We start from the raw sequence: 15546 nt of genomic DNA on the forward strand, positions 1-15546 counted from the left end.
ATGGACCAGTGGTATCTGAAGCAGCAGCCAGCTCCAGAGGTGACAGAGAGCATTTGCTGCTCTGATGACCACAGCTGTTAAAAGGTGACCAGTCTTGGTCTGCTTTTCTTAGTCTTTGGTAAATTAGTGGGCCATTGCCTCAATAACTGTAGAATTTACTGTCCCAGGAAATGACTATGGGGAACAAAAACGTAATCCTTGGCAAGTAACTTTAAAACATCTGAGCTTGTGGGGTGTGAAATAAACAAAAGCTATCCAAAACCTAAACAGAGAGAGATAGGTTATGAGACAGAGAGAAAAATTCAAGGAGACAAATTTCAGCCTCCCTTTTCTCAGGTCATAAAAGAAGAAGACTGTGGGGGTGGGGTAGGGTGAAGAGAAAATAATTAGCTAATAGAGCCAAGAAGAATTGTCTCTCCCCTTCTCCCTTTTGGAATCTACATGAAAGTTAAAAAGAAAAGAAAAGAATAAATAAAGAATTCAAGGTCATAGAGAGTTTATAAGGATCTCTTATTTGATGGAATGTGTTTGCTCGTATCAGCCTAGGAGATTCTGGGAACTTTAATTTCTTAATTCTGAGGCATTTATTCTTGCCTGGAAATTGTCTCCATAGAGAAAGATATCAGTAGATAAAATTCATCTTTATGTCCAATTTCTCTCCTCCCCATGCCAGGACATAAACCTTCTTTCCTCGGGACTCAATATTTTAAAGTCTTAAATAGACCCACAGAGTTATGTTGTATTTTATTAATTAACAAATAAAAAGAAATGGGGAATATATCAGGAAACCTGATAATGGCCATAGATCCAAACTGCTTTCTCTTATACCATAAATAAAGTGGATATTTTGATGTCTATCTGATTAATCTATTCAGCTATTCCTTATTTCTCAACTTAGAAAGGCAAGAGAGGATTGTTATTTATTGTTTCATAAAACTTCCAAGTAGTGAATTCACAGGGAACCTTGATAGTTAATTGTAAGCACTGATATTCACAGGTAGAGACAGTCCACAGAATCCATGGACGTGATGGTTATTTAACCAGGACAGGAAGATGAGACTTTATGTTTCGGAGATTCATGAACTCAAGCCTCTCTATTTTTTTATCTTAGTAATTTGTTGCAGCTTCCATAGTGATTATGCAGCTGTTTTTTAACAGGCATGGGCTGTGGAGCCCTCAGCAAATTACTCTGTTTCTATCGGCACAGATTGGTAATGTATAAAAAAGCAGAAATTTATTTCTCACCGTTACAGAGCCTGGAAAGTTCAAGATCAAAGTGCCAACGTCTGGTGAGGTCCTTCTTGCTGGATCCTCACGTGACAGAAGGAGAAAGGATGAGGAAGGAGTGAACGCCTTCTAGGAAGTCCTTTTATGAGGGCCCATAATCCCATTCACAAGGGAGGAGCTGGCAGGGCCTAATCAACTCTGAACAGGCCCACCTGTACACACTGTTATATTGGCAACACCTGAATTTTAGCTGGGACACATTCGAAGCATAGCAGCAGAACATGTTTTTATAGGTCTTTGAGTAGGTAAAATAGATTTATTCTATTTGAGTTTGTTCATAGCCAGAGCTATAAACCATATTATTTATCCTTAGAAGTGCCTTTTTGTTTTTTAGATTAACATGAAGTTACAGATGATTAGGTATATTGTTTTCATTTGTTAGATGGACTCAACATTGTAGTTGTGCTCCAAACTGAGCAAGTGTGCCACATACCCTTACATAGTGCCCATTAGGTGAGAGCACGACACCCCTCCTCCGCTCTCCTTCCCCCACCCTCTGAGTTTTTCTCTTGTGTGGATGCTTATAATTGTTATCCCAGGATTGGCTGCCCCAAATTCCTCTTCACCTCATTTTCAGTTACATTTAGAACATAGGAGCGATGGGGGACTATATGTTTTTTCCCAACTTCTTAATGTCACCTACCATCACATGATTCAAGTTAGCTTTTTGAATTTTTGGAGAGTCAGGCTGTAGCATCAAGTACAAGTAGAAAGAGACAGAGAATGTTACGAATGAGCCAGTGTAAGGAATGGTCTATAATGTATTGAAAACACAACTTTTTTTTTTTTTTTTTTTTTGTAGAGACAGAGTCTCACTTTATGGCCCTCGGTAGAGTGCCGTGGCCTCACACAGCTCACAGCAACCTCCAACTCCTGGGCTTAAGTGATTCTCTTGCCTCAGCCTCCCGAGCAGCTGGGACCACAGGCACCCGCCACAACGCCCGGCTATTTTTTGGTTGCAGTTTGGCCGGGGCCGGGTTTGAACCCGCCACCCTCGGTATATGGGGCCGGCGCCTTACCGACTGAGCCACAACAACTTTTAATCATTCAAAATAAAAAAACAAGCCCATTTCATAATAATCTGCATAACTATATTAAAATATTTTGAAGAAAGTATTTTCTGAGTTCCCAAATATGTCAGGCACTATTGGAATACTGGTAACATAAAATCAGATATGGCATGGTTGATACGACTGATAGGTATAATCCACATAAACAAGAAAGCTCTTTAGGATCCTCAATACTTTTTTCAGAGTATAAAGGAATTCAGAGACTAAAAAGTTTTGAGAAGCTCTGGTTTAGATGGATATTGTGTCTCTTGAATTCACTCTCTATTTTAACACACATTTTTAGTTGTTGGATTAATATTCATTGATTTTTTTTTCCCTTTTCTAAGTACCATGAGTTTTGTTTTGTATTTCTAGAACATCCACTTCTAGCTCCTACCAATAGTAAATTCCAGAGGTCCATCAAGAGAAGAATATGTGATGTATTTGGGCCAAAGAAACAGAAGAAGTGATTTTTCTGAAAGTTACTGAGAAATATGTTCCTTTACCTATGAGTTCCACAAAAATGGCAGTCTTTCTCTCTGAATGTCATGGGGTATGGATGTGGAATACGGCACAGCCGACATCATTTGCCATCAAGAGGAAAACTAGCCTGGGGAGAAATTGAACAAAGAAGGCACAGCTGAGGGACTCACACAGAAAAGAGACCCAGAGTCACCGGAATAAACCACTCCCGTTTGTATTATCCAGTAGATCTTATAATTACTTAAGCACATTTGAGAAAGGTTTTTTTTTTTGGAAACTGAATAAATGTTGATTCCTTCACCCTTCAAAAAAAAAAAAAAAAAAGAAAAGAAAATAAAACACAACTTTTATTTGGACTGATGCAGAGGGAAATTTTAAATATCTATTACAAATACATTGAGCTAAAATGCCTTAAAGAATGATTTAGTCTTAGGAAATAGTAGTTTTAGCACTGTAAGAAAAATTTCAAGAAAATTTAATTTAATCAGAGAACACGAGCCCAAGAAATGATTCCACTCAGAAAAGAATTCTATTCCAAGAAGGTCTTATTCTGAGAGTGGAGACAGAAAACATCAAGACATGGAGAATAGAAGGATCTACTCAGAGAAACTCAAGATCTTAGTGTTTAAACTAGTCTTCCAAAGAAGACAAAAAAGAGATATAGTAGAGAGCATCCTGAAGATGGAACAATACAGGAAGCAAATATTTTTATTTAATCGAGAGAAAGTGACTTAGGTTGCAAGTATATCTTCAAAGGAAGAAAGGCAACATCTCAGAGAAATAAAATTACTTCTGTTCAAGGGCTTGACATCCAAGAAAGTATAGTCATCCATTGCACAACATTTTGGTCAATTGTGGAACACATACGTTACAGTGGTCCCATAAGATTATAATGGGGTAGCCCTTACAGGGATACTACTTTTTTTCATTTATGCTGTGTTATTACTGTATCTATTTCATGTTTAGATACACAAATTATTAATGTTGTGTTACAATTGCCTATAGTTTTCAGTGTAGTAACATGATGTACAGGTTTGTAGCCTCAGAGCAATAGGTTATACCAGGTAGCCTAGGTGTGCAGTGGCCTATACCATCTAGGTTTCTATAAGTACACTCTATGATGTTCACACAGGTAAGTAATCTCTGAGCAGCACATTTCTCAGAATGTATCCTCATCATGAAGCAATGCATGTCTATACAGAAAGACATTCTTTCAAAGCTAAAGAGAAAACATCTACTACACAAGCTTATGGGAAGTTGGGCCCATTAAAACCATGCCAGAAGAACAAATGAACTGCAGAAAATGTGGACTGATCTGTAAAGATTAACAGAAGTTACATCAATTATAAGTAGATGAGTTTTAATACACCATAGTTATTTTATTGTTGTTGCAGTTTGGCCAGGGTCGGGTTTGAACCCACCACCCTCGGTATATGGGGCCGACGCCCTACTCACTGAGCCACAGGTGTTGCCCACCATAGTTATTTTAAATAGGTTTACAGGCAGTGATGGATGTCTAAGAAAATTCCAGGGAAGTGTATGGAGAGAGAATTCCTAGAGAATAAGGGTGACCATATCATTTATCATCTAAACAAGGACACTTTTCAGACTTAAAAGGAGAATTATTAATAATGTATTATTTTCCTAAGGCTGCCATAATAAGTTACCACAAACTTGGAGACTTCAAACAACAGAAACTGACTCTCTTGAAGTTCTGTAATCTAGAAGTCTGAAATCAAGATGTCAGCAGGTCCATGTCACCACTCTAGGCTCTAGAGAAGAATCCATCCTCCCCTTCCTACTTTCTGGTGGCTCCTGCAATCCTTGATGTTCCTTGGCTTGTAACTGCATCGCTCCTGCTTCTGCCTTCTTCTTGACCTCTGTGTCTTCTCCCTTTCTGTCTCTTGTAAGGATGCCTATCATTGAATTTAGGGCCTAGCTTTCCCTTATACAGGTTAATCTCATCTTGAGCACCTTTCCTTAATTATATCTGCAAATACTTTTATTCCAAATAAGGTCATATTATGAGGTTCCCAGGAGACATGTTTCTTTTTTAGGGGGAGGGACCAATGATCAACCCATTACAAACAATCTCACCAGAACAATAGGACGACCCTGAGCAAAGCCAGGGTATATCATCAACCTAAACAGAAGGCATAAAGATGAGAGCTATTAAAGAAAGCATGACAGAACAATGATGGAACAAGCCCAGGCCTATCTTGGAGACTAGTTGAATGGAGATCCCCTCTGGTCACATATTTGTGATCAGTTTCTGAAAATTCAGTAAACCATTAGGTACACACTGTTTTCCAAATCTCAAACTCTTCTTTGACTCTCTCATTTTAAAAGCTTACACATTTGCTTTTCTAACATACATTTCTAAAATTTTTATCTTATTCATTGAGGTGAAGGAAGAGAAGATTTCCTAGAACAATGAGTGTCCTCGGCTGATTTAATCGCAATGTTTTTACGTCTCTGACAGCAGTTGGTACCATAGCGGAATGTATTGGAAATAGGCATCAATTCTGGGAAAGCATTCTGCTCAGCAGACCCAAACTCTTCTTCAGTGGAATGTCTCAAAAGCAAAGCTTTATGGAATTCTTCTTGTGGTTATACATAGACGCAAGAAGCTTACCAAATATAAAACTAATGATTTACCATCATCAGTCTGATTCATATGTCTATTCCTCAAATACTCTGAACTTGAAAGGGATAGAGAGAAGTATTATTAACAGGAAAGGAAGATGAGAAGCACATCAGAGATGACCTAAAATTATAAACTATATGGATAGAGAACTAGAGGGTTTATAAGACCACTTCGAGGCAGAAGAGGATAACATTGTTGTAGAGCAGGCCTTCCATTTCAAATCCCTGGTTCTAGGTAGAACTTTCTATACCTTAGATTTTTATGTCTAAGGCATAGATGGTGGGCACAGATACAATTCAATACTCATCCTGCTTCCATGGGGTCAGAGGAGAGGTGATGGTAAATTTCATAACTGAGGAGCCTGTTTTGAGTTGACAATTTTGGCTCTGAGCCATCATAAAATATCTTCCATTCCTCAAAAAAATTTTTAAGATTTTTCTTCCTGTCTTTTTCTCATTTATTTTTATTATTTACTTCCAAGTCGAGGAAGCTTTTTTAAAAAACTATTGGAAATTAATAGAAGAATAATCATTATAACCAATTTAAAAAAATAAATGTCATTGATACTTTCTTCAGAGTATAGTTTTTGTTGCTTCATTTTAGTGACTATAAAGAGTTGTGTCACATTTTTATTTAAAATCTGATATATCTAACTCTGTCCCCATAAACCTCCCCTCCCATTTTCCCAAATAAAGAGGTGCTTCTACCATTAAAGTCTCCTACCCCTAGAGTTTCACACTCCCACTTTTGGGGAAAGACATTTACTCTGGATATCACATTACAACTTTGTACTGTTGGTCTCTCAGCTTGGAGCACTCTTGACCAAGTCTTCATATTACTAGTTCTTCTGGAGCAGTGATTTTCAACCAATGTGCCATGGCACCCTGGTGTGCCATGAAAGAATCTTACGTATGCCATGAAAATTTTTATTTAAATTATTTTTGGAAGAAGTTCAAAGCACAACAAGTATATTCTCATTTTTACTCTTTCTTTTGATCAATATAATAAGTATACCATGGAAGTTTATAGGTTCAAGTGTGCTATGAGATTTAAAAAAAGGGTGAAAAACACTGTTCTGTTCTATAGCATTCTATTACCTGTTTAATTTTCTTGACATTTTATGAAACTTTCTTATTTGTTCACTCATTTTATAGTAGATTTGGATTGAGATTGCATGAAAGAAGGAACACCAAAACATACAATTTATACCCAGCCCCAAAGAATGCATGGTAAATCTATTTCCTGGGCTAGAAAAGAAAATCTTTTTTGTTGTTGTTGTTTAAGCTTTTTTCCAGCTCAAGATTATGTCTTGACACCTAAAAAAGAAAAGAAATCCAGTGGTTTTCTGCTATAAAGTAGTTTATGGGGTAGTTAGGGAAAGACTAAGATGTAAGACTAAAATACTATGATTACAAAGCAAAAATTGAAAATACCTAAAAATGTAAAGTACAGGTGTTGATAAAGAAATTTATCTACAAATATTTTATTTTGAACTTGAGTAGTAGAAACTCCCATTTTTATGGACAGTCACAGCAGTGGGGAATGCCTACTTTGAATTACTAATCCTGAAATTTCAGGCCCAGATGCAATATAATTTGAGTTATTAGGTCAGAGAGAAGTAAGTATTGGAAGAGGAATTCTCTTTAGAAAAAGAATTTAGTGCTGGGATTGCTCTTGTGATGAAAACTGCTGTGTATGTTTGCAAATCAGGAAATGAATGAAGACACAGTTTTTCCAAAACTTCCTCACAAGGGGCTCTTGTTTGAGGACTTCCTGATGTTACTTTTAATAAGTGGTTATAAAATAATAATGGTAATAATAAAAATGATGAGTAATTACAACAGCAGCTGTTCAATTTTTATGTAAAAATATTGTGAAAGAGTGAAATTTGGCAAAGATTTTTTTAACCCACTCACTACAGATCATCAACTGCTCTGTCTCTGTAATAACCTTTGCAACCTGCCAGAAAGATGCCCATGAATGGCTTACACACAGTTGGACTTTTTCACACTTCTGGAAAAGCATTTGGAGATGTTCCTTCAGGTGCCCAAGACTATACTGACTGAAGAAATAACACATTTTCCATGAGAAGGACTCTGAAATGAAGGGCTCATGGGGCATGGTTTGGAAAATTGCTTGCCATGGAATGTGCAGTTCAGACAAATCATTTGTTATAACTTGCAACACGAGTTAAGCCACAAATTCCCTCTTCACCAGACCTGTTTGTCCAGATTGGTGGGGAAGTATTGATTTGGAACAAGACAGCCCTAGTCTCAAATAATTCACATTGCATTTCAGAATGTCAGTATCTCAATGTGTGGAATGGAGAAAACAGTATCATGATGATGATATCACATACAAATCTCCAGGTGCATAGTGGATGATCACTCAATGTTACCCATTGTCATAGCTTCTAATGGGAAAAGTTCAAGGACAGAATCACAGTTGTCTCCTTTCATTTGTTTTCCTTGGGTGTCCATGCACGTTTTCTCTATCTAATAAATTGCCAAAAAAAAAACCCATTTTTTAAAAATGACAGACTGTTATTTGTTAAATCACTGGTTATACAGACCAAATTAATTATCTGGCTTAGTCTTCTCTCCTCATAGGTCTAGAAATGAGATGCCTTGGTTTTAAGTTCTAGTAGATCCCCAAATCTCACTCCCACAGAAGAACCAAGGACAAAGTTAATAAAATGTACAACAAGGTTTGGAAATTCTCCTTTCTGAATCACTGCTAATGACTTGATAATTGTTCAAATGGAAGCATGTATCAAATAGTCATGTCCACATCTTGGAACTGATTCTTTCAAAACTAGCTTCTTTGGCTTCAGTGTTCAAGCTACTTCAGATTTCTAGCTGAAGGTTTACTAAAGTAATACAAATTGGTAGCAAATAGATTGGAAAATTATGCTATACATATACCAGTAGTTCCTAGTACAGAATGTGGAGGGAAGATTTCCTCAAACAAGACTCAGAATTTTGGAAGGTTTAATACAGAGAAACTAAGTTCACACTTTATTGTATCTTTCTCCATCTTAATATCCAATGTATTCTCACATGCCACAAATTATTTCACTTAATGTTAACAATTACATGATGATGGCGTTATTGTCAGTGTTACCTTACAGATGAAGGACTGACCCACAAGAAGACAGATATGAACATTATCTAATAAGTGGCAGATTCTACATTTTAAATTCACATAAAGATAAAATCATACTAAGAAGCTGGGACTTTTTATATGATTTTATTCCTCAAGACAACTATGCAAGAAAGGTGACATTTTAAGGGCTAAGATACTTGCCCCCAGTCTACATCTACTCTCTGGATGTGCTTAGGAAAAGGGTGCATTTGATGAATCAGTACTAGGGTATCTCACCTAAACAAAGAAAGAGTGAAAAAGCTGAGTATTTCAGCAGTAGAAATGGAGTTGAGCCCCAGGAAGAGTGGAATACAGGAAGTCAAATGTTGCCAAGACGTTCTCTGGCTCATTGCTGCTGCCGCTGTGATGGTTTCCCCATCTCTCAGTGAAGACAGGCTTTCTCCAAGGTTGCCTTAGCCACTTGTGCCAGAAACTTTTTATTCCTCAGGTCCTTAGCCTCCTGTGCCTCAGCTTCATCACTGAAAAGGAGAAGCTTTTTATTCCTTAGGTCCTGTTTGAAAATTGGGGTGAATGTCAGACCTATTTGCTCAATTTGATATAGGGCTCACTACTGGATAAATTAATTATAATCACTGGGCCAGGGCCATCTGAGAACATGGAGACTGACTCTTAACCACGTCATTGGAATGGGCCTAGGAAGAAGTGTCCTATTCTGAGGAGAAGGGGAGAATATTGGGAGAATGCCAGTATATGTTGTAAGTGTTAAGTCATCTATATCCTTACAAAAATCCCTTTTATGAAAGAGGAAACTGAGGCTCATGGAAGTTAAGTAACTTGTTTAGACTCAAGCTGGAAAGTGACAGAAGCAGGATTCAAACCCAAACTGACTGTATCCAGAGCCCACATCCTTAACTGCTACCCATCCTTAACTTCTTAGTGAGAAAGAAGAGCAGGAAATCAGTGGACAGAACAGGGCAGGGAAGCTGCTTTTCAAGGTCACCCTGAGCCTGAAGCTCAATGATCAAGTGATAGGGGCTGTAGGGGCCCTGCCCTTGGCCAGCTGTGTGATTTCACAGAAGTGCTTGACCTCCCTTTGTTGCAGGAAGACAAGGCCCAACGGAGAGAAAGAGCACCCAAACACCATGTTTATAAGAGGAAGGGCTTTATTCACCAGCCGGGAGCTTACGGCATAGAAGAATTCCAAATGGTCGCGCTCCCCGACTGCCTTGGTCTTTCCCTTTTTATTGACAGTCAAAAAGTTCCACCCCACAGGTACCCTTCTCATTGGCCAGTTTGAATCAAGTGGGAGATGCTATTTCCGCCTCTACAGAACTACAGGATTTCACAGAACTTGGAAATTTCCAAGTTTCAGGAAGTTAAGTTTACAAATTCCCAAGAGCTGAGTCACCGTGGAGAGGACCCTGCATGTGTATCCTTGTGGTCTCCTTGAGAAGACCTGTTCTTCTAGACCTCACCCTTCTCGGGTATCCTCTCTCACCTTAGCCTATGTCACTATTATCAGAACAGACCAGAGAAGCTCAAACACTCCTAGAGTCTGTTATACCATCTAGTTAACTGCATCGCAAAGCCCAGGTGGGTGGCTTTTTTAGAACAGAGTCCTTCTGAGAAAGTCCATCCAAACGTATGCCCGCAAGATTCTTACCAGGCTTGTCTCCCCAACTACATGTGGCACTCCCTGAGAGTGGCTAGGAAACCTGTTTTCTGTGTATGTGTGCGGCCAATTGTTTAGTCCCACTGTGATAAAATCATGAATCATGGTTACTGGATCTCAAAAAAGCAAATATGACAATGCAGGGAAAATCTGTCAGAGATTTTCTGGTTTGTCTCAGGATACAAACCAACCACAGCATTATCTTTTTCCAATCGTAAGATCATTCAGATTCTTTCATCCTTTTCTGGGACACACACATTCATCCACTTCCAACTCATACACACCCCCAGGTAGGTCCTTGTGTCCCTACACAAACCCCTGTCTCAGGATAAGCTTTGACTCAACGTAGATTCCCCCTTCGGGCAGAAAGGTGAAGGCCTGGGCTGGCTGCAGAAAGCTTATTTTAATGAATTGTTTGCTGAATAATGAATGTGCTCTGTTTCTGAAGCAAATTAACTGAATTCTTTTAGTCGGAAGATGGTGCTAAGAATTCTTTTTCTTTCCTTATGTGTCACTGGGAACTCACAGCGAACGCTCTAAAGGTGCAGAATATATTTTTTCCAACTGCTGTTTAGCTTTTTAATTATAGGGATCTACAAACCTTGATTTGACTTTTCAATGTTATGGTGCAACCCCATTGCCAGCACAAGCAAAGCAATTTCCACTAGGCCTGTGGGACAGAACAGATCGTGAAGGGAGTAGTGAAATAGAAAGTGATTTTTTTTTCTTCCCCAGTGTTCTACTCTGTCACTCATTTTTATTTCTCATTTTTAAATGCTAGCTAGTGAGCATCCAATTCTGTGTGCAGGGATTGTTTTCTGATTTCAAAGCCCTCCAAGGCTAAATTCAAATAGGAACAGGGACTTATTTCAGTTAAGCTCTGGAGAGCATGGAAATCCAGGAGATCTTGTTTTCCTCCTTGGCTGTGTATTATTCATCACTCTGCTATTTCAATGAATTTTAAGGACAAGGCAATATGTTGATTCTGTCTTTCACCATTATTCAAATGCTATGCGGGGGCTTTCATTTGTTTCTTTCCTGATTATCTTGTGTAGAATTTGTTTTTGCTGCTTTTGGTTTTTTTTGTTTGTTTGTTTATTTGTTTATTTTTCTAATTTAATCTTCCTTCACTTGATTTTTTTCCAACAATCAATCACTCAAGTTTGTATTCATCTAAAAATGACTCAAAGCTTTCAAGAACTGCTTGGTGTACTGACAGTTTACTTCAAGGGGCCGCAAATAAAATAAATTTTCAGTTCTAAAATCCAGAATACTGATGGCTAAAAAAAGTCCTCAAAATTTTGAATTGTCCTTCAGGACTTTTGTTAAGCCTTAAAAGGAGCTTTGAGCTCAACCCAACCCACATTAAGTCACAAGAAGCCTCAATCTCTAGCAGCTGTGGGTTTTCCCAACTCTTGCACTGTGGGGGTGTGAGCAATCGGCCAGCTATGCTATCCCCAGACCTGGGTAGATCTGAGAACAAAAGCTGTACCGCACAGGGCTCCACCCTCAACATGCCACACACCCAGACTTCCCCCGAGGCACAGCCACTGCACACTGTTATTCTCAAGAGAATATGATGTAAGCCAAAGACTACGCGAACGTCACCCGAGAAGACACAAAGGCCAGATGAAGGGTGGGGAGAGGGTCACAGAGGACACTCTTAATAATGCCACCTGGAAGAGAGGTGTTATTCCTATACTTGCTATTCCTACCATGGGCCCTCAGGGCACCGTGATACGTGTCTACTTGCTATAATGCCAAAAGCCTGAGAAGGTGCTTTTGGCACCACATGCAGTAAAGTTAGAAAAGAAAAAGGAAAAAGAAAAGAAGGAGGAGAACAAAAAAGAAGAAAAGAGGGGTGCAATCTCCCCCACATCCCCACACCCCCGGTGATAGTTTAAGATGGCTAACATTTCACTAATAAGAATGTATTCCTTCTGATCTTGTGCCTCCTCGGAGAAGTGGCCGCGGGGCCTCTTGTAAAAGCTTAGTGACTGATCTACTCAGTTGAAAGCAGTGATAGTGTCTCCTGAACTTCTGGGGAGAATAGGGCCAGGACTGTAACCAGAAAGGAAAATTGAAGGAGGTCCTCACTCACTTTCAGGTGCTGACCCAGGAAGACAGCATGAAAGCAACCCCAACAACAGGATCCAAAATAGTGCTTTTAAGAAAATAAACCAGGACACCAGGAAGGAAAGGAAAAAGATAAAAAAGGAGGTGATGTGCCCAATACACGTAGGAAACTGAAAAGATAGAGGGTGTAAAACACAGATGTCCTGACTTCAGTGTGGATGGCTCTCCCTTGCCTGTTTTAGTCCTCGCTTTGGGATTTTTTTTATGTGGGTTGTTAAGGTAATGCCATATCATCTGGGCATTTCTTCTCTTGTTTTGACTTTCAAATAGCTGCGGCTTCGGGTAAGATAGATCGAACTTCAGTTTTAACACTTACAAATTTATGAGACTTTGAAGAAATTATTTACCATCCTTGAGTCACAATGGGGATACTGCTAGATTTAAATGAGATAAAGTATACCAGTTTACTTAGGCATCCATTCAGCAAAGTGTAGTATAAGTAACTATCTATGTCACCTCCTGTGTAAAAGCTGCCGAAAGAATATTAGGCAGAATAATTATAGCTCTAGTTTTTGGACTAGTGAAGAAAAATAAACAATGTTTTTATTAGAAGAAATATTAATGGATATCTGCACATGTATTTGTTTTAAAAAAGTAGACTAGATGATGGCTTGCTAGCTTTTGTAGGTTTACCCTTTTTAACGTAGAGGTGCTGGAATTAGTTGGTCTAAGGAAGTTATTTCTTCTTTATGCCTTAAAAGGAGCTTTGAGCTCAACCCAATAGTTTTTTGTTTCTTCCCCTTCAGTGGATTAACTCAGCTCTAAACCCCCCCAGGCAAACATTAGAGTTTATTGAATGTATAATACACATTTGATAGATTCCCTTACACAAAAGACTACAGTGAGTCATGCTTTCAAAAGTGCCTGAAGATGGATTTATGCCACATGACAGTCATAATAGTTCATTTGGAGCAGTTACACAGTCTGTTGGGTAGATAATGCAAGTTTTATAAATCACATCAGCACTGTGTTTACACCATAGACTGTAGCTGTTCCAAGGGAGCCAAAGCAATCTGATACAAGAACATTTTATAAATAATGTAAATACAGTGCAAGTTTAAGTTAATCAAACGAAGCAGCCCCAACAGAGGACAGGTTGTCAGAGAGGCCTGAAGGAGATAAAATAAGTGAAATATATGCCTTTGGTACAAGTTTCTCTTTGGCTTGCAAATAGCCAGTCAATTTAAATTTCCCAAACAATAAAAAAAGGAGAGTGGGTGGCAACAGAGGATTAGATAATCTTTAAAGACATAGAGGGGTGTTTCACAGAAATTGAAAGTCAGACTGTAGCTAGATTTTAAAGAACTGGGATTAGAAGAGGGAATTGTACAGAAACCCCGAGGGTCTTATTCTGTCTTTCTTCCTCTCAAAACTTCATTCTGTTCTCTCTCTTTCCAGATCTCTCTAAATTATTCTTCTCTGCTTCCTCACCCTGTGGCCTCATAGCTTCTGAGTTTCTCTGTTATTGTTCCAGCCACATGTGAGGGGTCAAATTCCCTGTCGCTAGGTCTTGGTTCCAGTTTCCTAGGAGGGAAGATCAGACTGGCCCACTTTGTGTCAGATATCTCTCTCTCTCGCCTGCCTCTCCTCCAATACGTTATAGGAAAGAGATTGGGGCATGGAGAACAATTGTGGCCAACTGGGGCACCTGGCTATAAGGAAAGACATAGACTTCAGAGAGGATAGCTTACAGACGAAAAGAGCCAAAACAGTGACTCCTGGAAATGCTGCGACCTTAATAGGACTCAGAGACAGAGGAACACACTTGAGAGCAGACTCTGGAGATACAGAGCTTCTGTAGAGGCATCACATTCCTTTCCACATCCAAGAAAGAGGAAGGCTGACCCATCTGCTGCGATGGTTCCTGTTTTGTGATCACTCAATTTACCTGATAATTTATTCATGCCAATGAAGCAAGCTCTCATGTCTTGGCAGAATTCACTACACAACTAACAAATGATAAACTCAAAAATATTAAACAAGAGCAGAACGACTTATATTTTTAGTGTTTCCCTTTGAGTTCTACATGTGTAAAAGCAGTTCAGTAGGTATCTTCAAATTTCCATGCTCTAACTTTCCAGGTCCAGAGCAGAAACCTGTGAATACACTAGGCTTTCTATAAATATCAAGGAATTAACATGGGGTTATCCCTACAAATTTAAGGTGATCACTTATAAAAAGGCATTAGTATAACCCAAAGTGCCTCAGGACATGCAACTTTATTTAGTTCGTGATTTTCCAGGAAAAATTATTACGGATAATATTCAAAGTAACAGTGTTGAGAAAGTTCTTTGAGTTTATAGCACATGTACTTGCTCTCTCAACCCTGATGGTGGCTCTCACCGTTGGGCTGCCGAGAACCATTACTTTCCTTTTCTTGTCTCTCTCCTTCATTCTCACTTTCTGTTTCTAATGGCTCTCACAACCAAAGCTAAAACTCATTTATCAGCTGACTAGTTGAGCTTGGACATGACATATTATTTGTCTACCAAATGGTCCAATACATGTAAGCAGACTGGGAGGCAGTTGTGGAGGTATAAGATGCTCCTTGTTTATACTTCCTGGCCTACCATCATGGATCTAATTCAGTGTCAGAAATGCCAATCCAAGCTGTTATTTTATATACATATTTTTTAGGTTTTGTTTTATTTTTTAGCAAATAATTGCACCAGAGATGATGAGAGATTAACATTTTGGTTTATTTCATTTCAGTTACATGTATTTGATAATTTTTAGTTGAGCTGGTATTGTATCCACAATACCTGGTATTGCTTTTTAATGAAGTGGTAAATACAAGGTCTGTCCAGAATGTATCCACCCATGCAATATGAAAAATATTGATATGTATGGCTGGATACTTTCTGGTCAGCCCTCATATATTTGTCAATATTTTAAGGGCTACAACACAGTATTACTTATGTATGTTTCACCATTTTCCTAATTATCTCTTTTCAATATTTAATATCTTAGTCCATTTCAGGTGTTATAACAAAATACCATAAAGTAGGCAGCCTATAAATAACAGAAACCTCATTATTACAGTTTTGGAAGCTGTGAAGTCCAAGATCAAAGGGCCAGTAAATTCAGTGTCTGGTGAGGGTCTGCATCCTGGTTCATAGATGGTGTCTTCTTGCTATGTCTTTACCTGGTAGAAGGGAAAAGAGATC

This window comes from Nycticebus coucang, chromosome 8 (assembly GCF_027406575.1).
Source record: "Nycticebus coucang isolate mNycCou1 chromosome 8, mNycCou1.pri, whole genome shotgun sequence".
NCBI classification, from domain to species: domain Eukaryota; kingdom Metazoa; phylum Chordata; class Mammalia; order Primates; family Lorisidae; genus Nycticebus; species Nycticebus coucang.